Below are 16,262 nucleotides of genomic sequence, written 5' to 3'. Positions count from 1 at the left end.
CTCTTGCAGCACCAAACATTTCGGCTCCCATGGTTACGGATGCACATACCATACTAGCACGAACAATTTGCCGACTATAGATTTCACTTAGCTCCAGCGTAATGCAGCCACAAATACACAGAACGAATTTTTCTGACTATGAGTGTCGCTTGCATTGTATAGTGTCGTTTATGTTACATTGTTGTGTTTATTTAATGTATAAGTGAAATGAAGGTGTAGTGATGGAAATGTATGTATGAGTGATGAGTAGGTGTGAAGGGCGGATAGGATGTGGCACAAAGATGAGTAAATATTGAATGCAAAATATTTCCAATCGAGAATGAAGTGGTAATACGATGGAGGGAAAAGAAGTGAGACCAAAGAGGTAAAATCAACGGTGCTGGTGCTGGCCCAAACCTCTATGTGTCACACAGCCACAATCCAAAAGTTCAGAGTAGTTAAATGAAGCATAGGAAGACCTTTGTTATTATTTTGTTTCCTCATTTTAGCCTCGTCAAGCGTGGTCATCAATGACATCAGTGTACGTATAGATACAGTAACTGCATTTACTATTATACAATGTCCTTCAGTCATGCATGCGTTTCAAAAGGACACTGCGTTATAATAAATGCACTGTCTGCATAAACACAAAAAATGTTTTGATTAATGACTTTTTACATACCGCCGTTCTAATATTTATCTGGTCTTTGAGTGACTGTTTGTTATACATTGACGCTTTTCATTTGTATAAGATCTCTTGAAATGGTAGCAGGTTCCTCTACTGTGCTTGGCATTTGGCGTATGGACACAAGAAATGTAAGTGACGTTATACACGTCCTGCCATTCCAAGAAATCTTCAACACACAATAAAGTACTCAGTAAACATTTACTTAGTGACAAAATGAATAATGGAATCTAGACACTACATAACTAAAATAACCATACAATTACGAAAATGTTTCATTTCCACACTTCACATTCTCTCACTTCCTTTCTCCCGTGCGCCTTTTATTTCTCATCTTCCTTCTCAGCACCTTTTCCTCCATCTGACCACCAACTAACTCTCCAGTCCCCTACATAGCATTTACTGTTACTCACCTTTGCCACTCTTGTTCTCCGTCGTCCGCTCCCCTCCCCACCCCCTCCCCACTTACTTGGTCGCCAATTATATGTTCAGATCACATAATTAAATAAAGTAAGACACATATGAGAAATTGCAGAAGAAGAAAACATTTTTAGATCAAAGGAAAACCAAAGGTTTGATTGGTAACGCTACTCGCACCAAAACACAGACTTATTCAGCCAGTGAGTCACAAACAATAACTGTGCCACATTATGATGTGTTCCAGATGAAGAAAAACATAGTTCTGCAAAACAGTCTGGGATAAGGCAGGCAACAGAGCCAAAATAAGTGATAAGAAAAGTGTACTAGCAGATGGCGTTTCTTTAAGTGAGGGAAAAACTGACGGAATTACCATTAGTAAAATTAATTTCTTTTTTAACTAACTGTTTTTCGATTCAAGAAGCAATCTAAAATATAAATTTCTTTAATTGTAAACCACTGATTTCAATGAAGCGAAATGCATTCGGTGACAAAAAACACATTTCCATCTAGTTCCAAAAGTGGATATAAAATAACTTCAGTAATGTTGGAACAAGTACGAATAATAGGGGCACAGAAATGAAGAAAATACAACGAAGTGTTTTAGTCGCAACATTGAGTAAAGAGGCGTCTGTGGTACCTGAAGCGGCGAAAGTGAGGAGTAGGGTGCTGAATGTCGTCACGACGGAGATGAAGTCAGAGACTACCCTCAGATCCAGGGTCAACGTCCCCAGCAGGCTGGTCTTGGGGCGGCCAGAGGTCACCTGCAGCGCCAGAAGACGGAGTTCCTGGCGCGGCGCGTCGAAACTCGTCCGCCCTCTCAACAGCAACTGGGAGCACAGCCTCGCAGTGCGGTCTGTCTCTGACGATACCAAGTGTGGAGGCACCACCAATAGTGCCAGAGTACTTAGACTCAGCATCAGATGAGACCATGGCCACTTGAGGTCAGCAGTGCCTGTGCCCATTGCTCTTGTTGCTATCAAGTAAATCGATACCGCAGCACTCAACGTTACATCTGCCAGGGACATTGTCAGGACATTTTCGTGAACATATGTTACCAACAGAGCCAACTCACACAGGGAAGCGTACACTCGGGTCAGCGGTCTTACTGAGAGTGGGGCTCCACTAGAGCCTCTGATTTCTGTATTTAAAGAAACACTCCAGACGAGGTGTTCATCTGCTTTCACTTGTCCACGACGTCTACCACTCCGTTCGCCTATAATGTTCGCCAAAGAGAGATTAAGTAATGACAATCTGTGTTGTATAACTAGTTGTAGATTTACAAATCTTAGCATTGTCATTGCCTGAGTTCCGAATGTGTATAGTCTGGAAAATATGCATAATGCTCTACCTATGCTAATGTTTGTACCTAACATGCTACTGAACAATAAACAATAAAGGGCGAGTAATGACAACAGCTGAAACCTCACAAACATTCCTGGTGACCTTCTTCTTGGTCCTAGGTGGCTCGCCAACGAGCAATCAATCGACGCTAACAACTGAAGTATTTTTCTGTACTTCTTTATGTTGAGGATCTGATCGGAGACTACTGAAACTACTGTAGTGAGTAACTTCAGCAAAATTCCCACAGAGTTAACCAAATTTATACCGGTTTCCAGCGGTATAGACTGGAACAAAAAACCAATTGATAACAGGGTACAGAACATCTGTATTGTAGCAGAGACAACTCCAATGACAAGATCCGATACCGGTGTGTAAATAGTTGCTGTATCTGCGTCAATGGTAAACGGCATCAGGCCAAATAGTTTACACACGGCGTGAAATGGTTTGGCGGTTAGTAGGAGCTGCGTAGTCAATTCTGTTGCTGAGGTGCCGAAACTATTTCCAGGCATCTGAAAATGAAAAAAAAAAAAAATGTTGTATGAAAGAACTTCACCATTGTCATTTTTTATTACTTTGTACGCTCCAGACACTGACACTGACATGAGGTAATATCAATGCAAATGTGGAAGTATGTTGACTATATACCATTTTCACTGATGTTTTCCTTGATTATGGACATACAGTCAGTCAACGCATTTGTTGCTACTACAGTTTTAGGAATTGCATGGAAACTGTGCATTCAAAATTGACATGCCATCAGCTTATGTGCTACGTGCACGGACTGTTTTGGGTGTAGGTGAAATTTGTCATAAATAATGAGTTACATCATCTTCCCTAGTATTAAAATCACACATGTAAGCAAGTAAACACAATTACCGTGACTGAGAAATTATGAACTATGCGCCTCTGATGACTGTATGAGTTTGGCATAACATAGATCATTACTTATCTGGACCTAGTAAATAACCTTACGCATTAGGTGAGGAAGGAACTGAAACTATAAAAGTACCTAAAATGGAAGATCTTTGAAGAATTAAGTAAAAAGAACTCCATTTTCGACGCCATGAAGCCACTGACTTAATAATACTCACGATCTCAAAGATATTCACGGTCATGTAGAGATTAATTTTTCCCTTCTGTGACCACCCTTTAAGATCAATTGATTGAGGATTAAATTAGCTGACATGAAGTACGTAGGAGCGTAAAAACGAATGGACAGTTGCAGGTCCGTCTGCAATGTGTTTTTGCAATCCTGACGTGTCACATTTGGGGCGGGAGCAATCCCATAGCTAGTAGGAACCATGCAAAATTGTGTTGTAAGTTCATCACGTAATACAAATCTTGTAAGGCAAATATTTCTATATGTAATAACAAATGGTTAAAAATCTTTAAAGTATTCACCTAGCGCATCTACACATTTTCTCCAGCAGGTTTCAAGACACACACAATACGCTTCGTCGGAAGTCTCAACGGGATGCTCCTTCTGAACTGTCGTCATGGAGTTCTGGATCGTCTTAGTGTATTAAAAACGCTGTTCTACGACGGCTGTCTCAAACCTCGAAAAGCAGAGGGCCCGGTTGAAGACGGGACTATCAGCGAGCTAGTGCAATGTTGCCACGTTGTACTCGCCAGCGATTCACAAACGCACGGACTGGTGAACTTGGGAAGATAGCAGTGATGCGCATGCAGGTAGTAGCGATCCTTCTACATGTGATGGAATGTTTTCCTCAATCTTCCGAGAACATGTCCTACAGGTATAATCTTCTTGAGGATCACAGTAATTGCCATGTTTCATTCTTCACAATAAAGCTTATTAAAAATCAGACTCAATCTGAATATGTTCTGAAAGTTAAGTGACCCCCTTCATTGCACTAGTCTTTTGCTAGTCCGTCATCGTTTTCTGGACTTACTAAGCGCACACCTTCCACATGTTGAGAGCGTTTTACATGATGGCGTGCACACAGCCTGTTTTCATGATCAGGGGCGCTGCAGTCATCCTAAGATGCTGACGTTGATCAGAGTTCAACAAATCAATAACACGAGTCATATTGCCGTCACTATAGCTAATTGATGCCTGTCTAAAGCAATGATTGTCAGTCACCTCTTCCAGGCCCTCCTTAAAGTTCTTCATCCACTAACGAACTCGCGGCAGCACACAGGTCAGAGTCCACAAAGGCTTGACGGATCAATTAATCGGTTTGAGCATCACTTATGCTTAATTTGGGGCAGAACCTAATCACTTAGTGTAATGCTAACTAAGATGAAGTGGAGACTACAATTGCAATCTGTCCAACTAGCGCCTAACACAATATTTTTACTTTATTGACTTCTTTTGCAACGTTATTGTACATGCTATGATATTATAGCTTAAGAACAAAATTGGAAACTCAATTCATGCATGCAGATAATTATAATCTTATAGGTGCAGTTTGGCAGGATGAGGTAGGTAGTCATCTGTGGTCTTACAGTAGCAACCTTGCCGACATTTCGCTGACGTAATGTAGGGAAACCACAGACCACAAATCAAGGAACATCTGTGAATTCTCCTGAAGTCAAACTGTGCAGGCGAGTCGCAATTGGTATATAATAACAAATGATTAAAAACCAGTTGGTAAGAGTACTGGACGCGAAAGACAAAGTTCGTAGTCGAGTCCCAGTGAAGAACTTTAATAGTAGATGGTATTCCGTTGAGAAGTGAAATACCGATAATGGAACACGAGAAACGTCTTCAGTCCCTCATAAACGAGAAACGTATTGAAAATAAATAAGACCAGAATCATAGATCGTTACTCTCTGCCATAGAAAACTATCACTCCTCATGAATAGCGACCTAGTATCCATATTAATTTAAAAGCGAAAGTGAGTTTGTTGTCACGTTTTCAAAACCAAACTGCTGAAGCGATTTTGATGAAATTTGGTGTGGAGGTAACATGAACTCTGAGGAAGAACACAGGCTACTCAGAAAGAAAAAAAATCGACACCCAATTGGATGAAGTAGGAAATGGAATAACATTTTTCACATCAGTCAGCATACACTACGATAAAACATTATTAAACTGTTTTAAGATATAATCACCATTTGATTGCACATCAGGTTTTCTTCCACAACCTACATTTCAGCCTTAAGCCATTTTCAGGTGTTACAGTAACGTAAAAATGTTCTTAGACTTGCGTAGAACACATCTCATCGTCCAAATAGGTATCTTCGGTAATATAAATCAATTTTGTAAGAAGTAAACGCGAGAAAATTTATGTAATAGGCTAATTTAGTGACAGTTAGCATGACATCTTCACTTGATATGTCTTGGAATAAAATAGATGACCAAACGACACGTCTGAAGCCGGTGTTTGCTTATCTGTCACGGGTTTCAAACCTGTGATTTGGTCAACTGTTTAATTCCACAACCATAGTAAGTGAAGGTGTCATGCTAACTGCCACTAAATTAGCCTATTACACAAATGCTCTGGAATTTAAGTTTGACAAAATTGGTTACTATAACAGAAAATACATATTTTGACGATTTCATGTGTTCTACTCAAGTCTAATGACTTTTTAAACATAACTATAACAGTTGATAATGGGCTAAGGAAGAAATCTAGGTTGTGGAATAAAACCTGTTGTACAGCCAAATTTCGGCTATATCTTTCAAAAAGTTTTATATGACTCAAATTAAAACAATTTATTACACTTTATTTCACATCACTCATCATAACAAAAATACTGATATGTGAACACAACCATAATGAACAGCTAGCTATGTTATATATTACACATAATAAATTAGTTACCTCTCACACACTATAACGAAATTGTACTTTTTGATATTTTTCAGTGGAGCAATGTGTATGCGTTGTGGGTCTACGAGAATTAGTGGTAAGCACATGTAGCTATAATCTATGATAGAATTTGGTTATTTGAAGCTACCTAAGCTGTAATATATAATGTAGAAATGTAAGAATGAAGCTGAATTGACTTTGGACAACACACAGGGAGTTGGAGTTATTCGCCAATTCAACTCTTTGTACAGTCAACATTTACCGTAAATTGCTCCTGCTGAGTGCTTAACTGTGAGTGCAATGACTAATAATGAAATTTAGGGTTGCGTGAAAATATGTAAGGAATATTACCAAGCTAAACTTAGTGTTTCATAAATTCAAGGTTAATAATCAGTCTGATCCAACCTCCGATTAAAAATCAAAGACAGCATGCCAGCAGGTGGGATCGCTGAAGTAATTAGCTTCATATATTCAAGTTCAGAACATAACTTTCTGAGAAAAAGTTGAAAAATATTTCAAAGCCTGTATGCCATTGCTCATAAGTTTACGAACACTAAATTAATGAAGTTTAACCCTCACTAAATTCTTTTAGCCTTGAGCCTCCTTATGTTGTCTAAGTTTAGAAGTCGCACTAAGAGGAGATGTTTAAGTTCATGGATCTAACATACTGGATATACACTAAGTTCTTCAAAACCTGCATCTTTTCGTCACCCAAACTGACTGACTTCCACCCTCATAAACTTGACAAAGTGGACAAGGAACCTGTTTCCAACATTATACCACTAAGCGTTAACCATTACAACATTTAAATCGTACAAACCCTACTAAATCGAAATAAATCTAAATGAGCACAGTTATGCCCCAATCAGAGCTGTACTAATTCCACTTTATGTACCATAAGAATTGTTCTAGAAAATGGCGATTTTTCGGCTCCCAATTCCAGTGAGATTTTACACAATTTTACACGAAACTTAATCAAACAATAGACTGCCGTGTATGTCTGTTCCACTCAAAAATTGACTATCTAGCACGGTTATCCCAAATTTATAATTGAAATTAATAATTTATGGACAATAATTACATCTAAAATATATCACTATGTACACTATGTGATCGAATGTATCAGAACACCCACAAAGACATACGTTTTTCATATTAGGTGTATTGTGCTGCCACCTACTGCCAGGTACTCAATATCAGCACACCCTGTAGTCATTAGACATCGTGAGAGAAAAGAATGGCGCGCATCGCGGAACTCACGGACTTCTTAAGTGGTCAGCTGCTTGGGCTTCACTTGTGTCATACGTCTGTACGCGAGATTTCCACACTACTAAACATTCCTATCTCCACCCTTTCCGATATATGGTGAAGTGGAAACGTGAAGAGACACATATAGCACAAAAGCGTACAGGCTGACCTCGTCTGTTGACTGACAAAGGCCGCCGACAGTTGAAGAGGGTCGTAATGTATAGTAGGTGGACTTCCATCTAGAGCATCACACAGGAATTGCAAACTACATCAGGATCCACTGCAAGTACTATGACAGTTAGGCAGGAGGTGAGAAAACTTGGATTTCATGGACGAGCGGCTGCTCACAAGCCACTCATGACGCCGGTAAATGCCAAACGATGCCTCGCTTGGTGTAAGGAGCGTAAACATTGGACAATTGAACAGTGGAAAAACGTTGTGTGGAGTGACGACTCACGGTGCACAATGTGGTGATCCGATGGCAGGGTGTGGGTATGTTGAATGCCCGGCGAACGTCATCTGCCAGCTTGTGTAGTGCCAACAGTAAGATTTGGCGGTGGTGATGTTATTTTGTAGTCGTGCTTTTCATGGGGGGCTAGTACACCGTATTGTTTTGCGTGGCAGTATTACAGCTCAGGCCTACATGGATGCTTAAAACCTTCTTGCTTCCCACTGTTAAAGAGCAATTCGGAGATGGTGACTGCATCTTTCAACACGATCGAGCACGGCCTGTGGTGGAGCAGTTACACGACAATGACGTCTCTGTAATGGACTTGCCTGCACAGAGTCCCGACGTGAATGCTTTAGAACACTTTGGGGTGTTTTGGAGCTCCGACTTCGTGCCAGGCCTCACCGACCGACATCGATACTTCTCCTCAGTGCAGCACTCTGTGAAGAATGGGCTGCCATTCCCCAAGAAACGTTCTAGCACCTGGTTAAACGTATGCCTGCGAGAGTGGAAGCTGTCATCAAGGGTAGGCCAACACCATATTGAATTCCAGCATTGCTGATGGAGGGCGCTACGAACTTGTGAGACATTGTCAGTTAGGTGTCCGGATACTTTTTGATCACATAGCGTAAATACATAATTAAATACTTGAGTAATGCAATCATCAACTAATGCTAAGAGCTAATGAAAATAGTGTGCCATATACACTACAGGCCATTAAAATTGCTACACCAAGAAGATATGCAGATGATAAACAGGTATTCATTGGACAAATATATTGTACAAGAACTGACATGTGATTACATTTTCACGCAATTTGGGTGCATAGATCCTGAGAATTCAGTACCCAGAAGGACCACCTCTAGCCGTAATAACGGCCCTGATACGCCTGGGCATTGAGTCAAACAGAGCGTGGATGCCGTGTACCGGTACAGCTGCCCATGCAGCTTCAACACGATACCACAGTTCATCAAGAGTAGTGACTGGCGTATTGTGACGAGCCAGTTGCTCGGCCACCATTGACCAGACGTTTCCAATTGGTGATAGATCTGGAGAATGTGCTGGCCAGGGCAGCAGTCGAACATTTTCTGTATCCAGAAAGGCCCGTACAGGACCTGCAACATGCGGTCGTGCATTATCCTGCTGAAATGTAGGGTTTCGCAGGGATCGAATGATGGGGAGAGCCACGGGTCGTAACACATCTGAAATGTAACGTCCACTGTTCAAAGTGCCGTCAGTGCTAACAAGAGGTGACCGAGACGTGTAACCAATAGCAACCCATACCATCATGCCGGGTGACACGCCAGTACGGCGATGACGAATACACGCTTCCAATGTGCGTTCACCGCGATGTCGCCAAACACGGACGCGTCCATCATGATGCTGTAAACAGAACGTGGATTCATCCGAAAAAATGACGTTTTGCCATTCGTGCACCCAGGCTTGTCGTTGAGTACACCATCGCAGGCGCTCCTGTCTGTGGTGCAGCGTCAAGGGTAACCGCAGCCATGGTCTCCGAGCTGATAGTCCATGCTGCTGCAAACGTCGTCGAACTGTTCGTGCAGATGGTTGTTGTCTTACTAATGTCTCCATCTGTGGACTCAGGGATGAGACGTGGCTGCACGATCCGTTTCAGTCATGCGGATAAGATGCCTGTCATCTCGACTGCTAGTGATACGAGGCCGTTGGGATCCAGCACGGTGTTCCGTATTACCCTCCTGCACCCATCGATTCCATATTCTGCTAACAGTCATTGGATCTCGACCAACGCGAGTAGCAATGTCGCGATACGATAAACCGCAAGCGCGATGGGCTACAATCCGACCTTTATCAAAGTCGGAAACATGATGGTACGCATTCCTCCTCCTTACGCGAGGCATCACAACAACGTTTTACCAGGCAACGCCGGTCAACTGATGTTTGTATATGAGAAATCGGTTGGAAATTTTCCTAATGTCAGCACGTTGTGGGTGTCGCCACCGGCGCCAACCTTGTGTGAATGCTCTGAAAAGGTAATCATTTGAATATCACAGCATCTTCTTCCTGTCGGCTAAATTTCGCGCGTGTATCACGTTATCTTCGTGGTGTTTCAATTTTAATGGCCAGCAGTGTATCACTCCATTATATTCGATAAAGCTTGAGAAGCATAGTCCATTGACACATTACTGATCGCTGTATGAATTTTTGTTTGGAACTAATTTCCAATCCATTTTACTAACGTTACTTTCTGAAACAAAAACAGGTCCTAAGAATTCGGCAGATCGACTATTCCACTTCCCCAAAAATTCATGCATGAGATTTCGTAACCATTGATGTATTTTGTTTTATCATAGTTCAGCTGATAGTAGTAATAACGTTTGATGCAAGTTACGGAAGTTTCCAAGTTAACGCCAATGTCAGTGCTCAACACGAGACGCGAATAGTACGATCGTACCTAGTGCTGGCATCAGGTATTACTGCTTACGACCACGTGACTTGTTGCACCTATTCTGTCAGAATGGTATTTTAGTGTCTGTAATTGCTACAGTGCCTAGGGTAATGTCAGCTCAGACATGTATGGCACGTAAGATCAACTTAAAACTGGTTACGAATGTTCTGTCGCGCTTGTTATGGTCCACCATGACTCGTCGCAACTAATTAGAGTCTGTGTTTTACACAACTTTGATCATTGTAATTCTTAGATACTGGGATGTCTAAATCTTTGCATCATTATGTTTATTGAATTTATATTGTTATATAAACTATCTGTAAAATGCTGAACGGTCTACCATTTAACCTCCATATTTTAAAATATCTACAGCCTATTAATCTTTCTCGTATTTCAAATCAGTGTTTGCAACCTGTTCTTAATTGATTATTAAGCCCAGAGGAGAAAGAAAGCAAAAGTATTTGTCTCTACGTACAAATTTTTTCCCGTATTATTTTTTCGTCAAATAAGACTAAATTATTGTTTACTGACGGACAGCAACTGTGGATATCAATAATCGAAAATCTTTTCTCAAACTGCTAAAAGACATTGCTTGTGTAATACCTGAGAGTTCTTGCCGTAATAAAAAAAGAATCACGAAGATACTTCGCTTTATAGAATCAGGGCATCGATATAGTGAGTCTGGTGTCTTACCTAATATTCCGGGTTCTGAAATTTGTGTGCTGAGACCAACTCTTAGTCCATAAAATTTGCAGTCTGGCAAAATTACTTTCTGAACGACTATCATACCTTTTCCATGAGTCTTTGCTTGTTGATGCAGTTCCTCGTGTTTCCATAGGCCAGAAGCAAAGGACTATAGGGCATCATAGACCGAACGTACCACTTTGTACGTGAGTCATTATTGAAAATGGAAGCTATTTTGCTCCTCAGCGAAAGTGTAAACCCTATAATAGTAAACCTGAAGGCAATGGCGGAAAGAGACGTAGCACTTTTGTTATTTTTCGTTTGTATGTGTGCTATAAATATTTCTGGTGTCTCTCGCTCCCGTAACAGCAATAAAATAAACTTTAAATGACTAACATTTTAATAAATCTGTGTACTTACTGTCATGATTTTATAAACACATAAGTACTCTTCTTATGTGACAGATGACTGGAATATCAGACAAAGGTTTACACAAAATTTTGCGTGTGTATGTCACAGCGTACACTGTTCTGGCAGGTAACGAACTAAACTGGCTTTGCGTTAGCAACAAACTGAGACACCACAATATACAATTCACACGAAATGTTCGGAAGGACTACATTTTTCATGAATATAATTCACGTGGTCGATAACTGTTTCCTCCATTGCTAAATTGACCTCATATCGTTCGATCAAGATCCTCAGATGTTTCGTGATGGAATAAAAAAAAATATTATTCGTTTCACGTTTGCAGTAAGGGCCTTGTCCCTGAAGCTATTCAGGAATTCCCACTTCTAGCGTTGTAATAATCTAATTTTCAAAATGGGTGCTTTGTGGGAGTCCACTTTACTAAATTTAACGAAAAATTCACTCCTCGTAAATACTAACAAATATTCAAGTACCATGATTTAACTCTGTTGTGAGGCGACGTTCGTTTCCTGTTACATTATTGGTGTAAAAACTGGATGCATGGATGGATCTAAAATGGTTGGGCACTAAATAGCTTTGTCATCAGCGCCCTTTTATAATATTGCGGTATATATCAGGGCTGAGTACTCTAATTAAAACAAGAATCAACTGTCAATTAACGGTAGCCACAGCAATAGAAAATGTCCCAAAATTGCAGTATATCTAGTCATGCCGTCGACACTTGTTAAAACAAGTGGAAGTCAATAAAAAGGTGGGTTGATCCCGCAACCAAAACCATCAGCCCGCTACTAAAAATCCAGTTAAAATCTCCGTTCAATCAAACTGCACAGGAGTCATGATGCCGCAGAAAGCCAACAACTGTAATGACGTTGTTTTGTAATAGGATAAAATTGAGGGAAAGTCCCTCAGTACACCATAGGCTTCCCTCCTATCGGTGTATAATACATAGGACATTAAAACATGGAGGACTGTAAGTCTGACGCCACAAATAGAACATTCTGGTGGGTCTTCTTATTGAAGAGACAATCATGCGTCATTGAGCAGTGGCCAATACGAAGGAGAATAATGGTCACTTCCTCTCTATGTGGAGTACGAAAGGAAGTGCGCCATGGACGAACTTGTAAAGGGCAGTAATGCAACAAAAGCGTTACGTATATTGCCTAGAATTTATCGTAAATACCGATATACACTCCTGGAAATGGAAAAAAGAACACATTGACACCGGTGTGTCAGACCCACCATACTTGCTCCGGACACTGCGAGAGGGCTGTACAAGCAATGATCACACTCACGGCACAGCGGACACACCAGGAACCGCGGTGTTGGCCGTCGAATGGCGCTAGCTGCGCAGCATTTGTGCACCGCTGCCGTCAGTGTCAGCCAGTTTGCCGTGGCATACGGAGCTCCATCGCAGTCTTTAACACTGGTAGCATGCCGCGACAGCGTGGACGTGAACCGTATGTGCAGTTGACGGACTTTGAGCGAGGGCGTATAGTGGGCATGCGGGAGGCCGGGTGGACGTACCGCCGAATTGCTCAACACGTGGGGCGTGAGGCCTCCACAGTACATCGATGTTGTCGCCAGTGGTCGGCGGAAGGTGCACGTGCCCGTCGACCTGGGACCGGACCGCAGCGACGCACGGATGCACGCCAAGACCATAGGATCCTACGCAGTGCCGTAGGGGACCGCACCGCCACTTCCCAGCAAATTAGGGACACTGTTGCTCCTGGGGTATCGACGAGGACCATTCGCAACCGTCTCCATGAAGCTGGGCTACGGTTCCGCACACCGTTAGGCCGTCTTCCGCTCACGCCCCAACATCGTGCACCCCACCTCCAGTGGTGTCGCGACAGGCGTGAATGGAGGGACGAATGGAGACGTGTCGTCTTCAGCGATGAGAGTCGCTTCTGCCTTGGTGCCAATGATGGTCGTATGCGTGTTTGGCGCCGTGCAGGTGAGCGCCACAATCAGGACTGCATACGACCGAGGCACACAGGGCCAACACCCGGCATCATGGTGTGGGGAGCGATCTCCTACACTGGCCATACACCACTGGTGATCGTCGAGGGGACACTGAATAGTGCACGGTACATCCAAACCGTCATCGAACCCATCGTTCTACCATTCCTAGACCGGCAAGGGAACTTGCTGTTCCAACAGGACAATGCACGTCCGCATGTATCCCGTGCCACCCAACGTGCTCTAGAAGGTGTAAGTCAACTACCCTGGCCACCAAAATCTCCGGATCTGTCCCCCATTGAGCATGTTTGGGACTGGATGAAGCGTCGTCTCACGCGGTCTGCACGTCCAGCACGAACGCTGGTCCAACTGAGGCGCCAGGTGGAAATGGCATGGCAAGCCGTTCCACAGGACTACATCCAGCATCTCTACGATCGTCTCCATGGGAGAATAGCAGCCTGCATTGCTGCGAAAGGTGGATATACACTGTACTAGTGCCGACATTGTGCATGCTCTGTTGCCTGTGTCTATGTGCCTGTGGTTCTGTCAGTGTGATCATGTGATGTATCTGACCCCAGGAATATGTCAATAAAGTTTCCCCTTCCTGGGACAATGAATTCACGGTGTTCTTATTTCAATTTCCAGGAGTGTAGATTTTCACACAGTCATACAGAAATGGTTTCCTGGCATTCCTCCTGCAATACACGGATACAACGTGTTCTACGCGAGTCACGAAATCGATGTGGGCTCTCCATCCTTCTTTAAAAGCCGTACCTCTAAATAAAGGTAACTGCTGCTTGGAAGTCTCAAAGTAGCCTCGTGTTCAAGCAAAAATCGTATTTCATCTTTACTATTAAACGTTGCTGAAGCACGTGGTTTATGGGAAAGATATTCCTAACATGTAATTCTTTCGTAATACTGATCTGTTACACTGAGCACCGTTATCATGTGGTTTCAAGCCTATCGCTTTGAGAGACTATATCTGAACGGTCACTGTAAGGTGTATCGAGTGGGTTCTGTGGAACCTGTACATTCTTGTATCCTGGACCTTTTTGGTTGCAGAATCCGTAGATACTATGTATTAGCTGGTCGTTCAAGATTGAATTTGCCGTATCCTACTGAAGCGATTCCGCCGGCGATGGTGCATCCCGAGTGTGAGAGTGATAGGAGGCGAGAAACAGTTGCAATGCTTGATCCCTGGTGTGTGCGGTGCTAAGATTGGCCTTGTGCTGCTTGAATGTGCTGACAAAACGTCCCAGATGTGAACTGATGACCGTTGTCCGACACTATGACTTCAGCAAAAACTTAGGGGCAAAAGTAGAGGACAACACCTGTTTCATGCTACGTGACTTTGTCGAGTTCATTGGCACTGCAATAGGAATCTTGCTATAAGAGTCTGCCACAATCAACCAACGAGTGTTCCAAATAGATCCCGAAAAGTCTATGTTCACACGTTGCCTTGGTGAATGCGACTTGGGCCAAGCAGAGAATTTTCGTGGTGGAGTGGACTGATTTTCGGCACATGCGTGACGCTGTGACGTCATCTGCTCTATTTAGGTGTCCGTACCCTGCCAAGTACATTGCCGACACGCTAACTGTTCCGTGCGAACAATCCCTCAGTGTCCTTGCTGAAGTAATTGCAACACTTCTTTTTGCAAAGGTTTGGGGATCAACACACGTGCCTGTCCACTGTCATTTTTAACAAGAACACACTTGCTGTATAGCGAGACTATGCAGACGTGCAAAAGTATCAGCATACTACAGCGTTCTTTATCCTATGCAAACAATCCAATGAGCGAGACCAAGGTTTGCGAATGTATTTTAACAATATGTTCAAATCCGAATCAGCTTCCGTGGCCTGTGCAAATTTTTCTATAGTTCGCAGGAAAGGATTGAAGCAATTCAGAATCGTGAGCATCGATGTGACAAGATGCAGCTGAAGCGTCGAAGTCTGTATCAGGGCCAATCGGAAGACGTGAAAGGGCATCCGCATTACCACATTGAGCTGTAGAAAAATACATAAACTCGTACCGGTAATGAAACGACAACAAAGTCCATTTTTGCACTTTTGGGGCAGTTCGGACAGGAACCGGTTTCGTCGGATGAAACAAGAAATGCAATTTCTTGCGGTCGGCTACTAAGTAGAATTTTCTGTAATACAGATAGCGGTGGAAATTGGTGAGACCATACGCAATAGCTAATGCCTCTTTCTCTATCTATGAATAGTTACACTGAGCTTTGGACAACACTTTTGATGCGAAAGCAATAGGTCTGTATCACCAATAGGTCTTTATCACCAATTCTGTGCGAAAGCACTGCACCAATTCCGTAAGAAGAAGTGTCAAGTTGCAACAGAAATTCTTTGTCATGATCGTAGAGAACCAAGCATCGATTTTTGAGCAATGCAGCTTTAAGGTGTTGAAATGTTCTTGGCAATCACCTGTCCATACAAAGGCAACGTTCTTGCGACGCAAGCGATGCAATGGAGTAGCGATTTGTGCAGCATTCGATATGAACCGAATATAATAGTTCATTATCTCTAAGACTGACTGGAATTCTGTGACAATTCGAGGAACTGGCAGATCACGTATGGCTAACAAATGTGACAGAAGAGGGTGTACACCTTGACTGTTCATGACATGACCAAGAGATTGCAACTCAGGTTTAAAAAAATCACACTTGCCCAGTCTACACTTTAGTCCTGCATCAGATAACACACGAAAGGAAGCATGTAAATTTGCAATATGTTCTTAAGATGTACGTCCTGCTACGACAATATTGTCCAGATAGTTTGAAGAGTTTGGTACTTGACAGGCAGCTATTCCAAATGCTATTACAAAATGGCGGGTGCGGAAGCACTGCCA

Source organism: Schistocerca piceifrons, chromosome 4, assembly GCF_021461385.2.
Source record: "Schistocerca piceifrons isolate TAMUIC-IGC-003096 chromosome 4, iqSchPice1.1, whole genome shotgun sequence".
Lineage (NCBI taxonomy): Eukaryota > Metazoa > Arthropoda > Insecta > Orthoptera > Acrididae > Schistocerca > Schistocerca piceifrons.
Note: the sequence above shows the minus strand (reverse complement) of the source record.